Consider the following 471-nt stretch of genomic DNA (forward strand, 5'->3'; position numbering starts at 1 on the left):
GATCTTACGATTGTTTCAGATGAGAAAGAAGAAAGAGAAAGAACCCAATTTGTTTGAATATCGTAATCAGATTGTAGCATCAGTAGCGAATGTCTATGTAGGAGCTAACATAGCCAGATTGAAGCATTAGTAACGAATGTTTATGTAGGAGCTAACATGGCCAGATTGAAGAATCAGTAACGAACATTTATGTAGGAGATAACGCAGCCTGGTTGGAGCATCAGTAACGAATTCTTATGTAGGAGTTAACATAGCCAGATTGGGGTATCACTAACGAAAACATCTGTTTTTGAACAGATTATTAAAACAACTGAATAGCTGTGTAGAAGATATTGTTCTTGCTCGTGTAAATCAAACCTTCAATGTCCACAGAAAACATTGTTCTTGCTCGTGTAAATAAAACCTTTAATGTCCACAGAAAATATTCATCCAAAAACATGAGAGATAATTTGCATCCATTTCATGTACACA

Source organism: Limulus polyphemus, unplaced genomic scaffold, assembly GCF_000517525.1.
Source record: "Limulus polyphemus unplaced genomic scaffold, Limulus_polyphemus-2.1.2 Scaffold2933, whole genome shotgun sequence".
Lineage (NCBI taxonomy): Eukaryota > Metazoa > Arthropoda > Merostomata > Xiphosura > Limulidae > Limulus > Limulus polyphemus.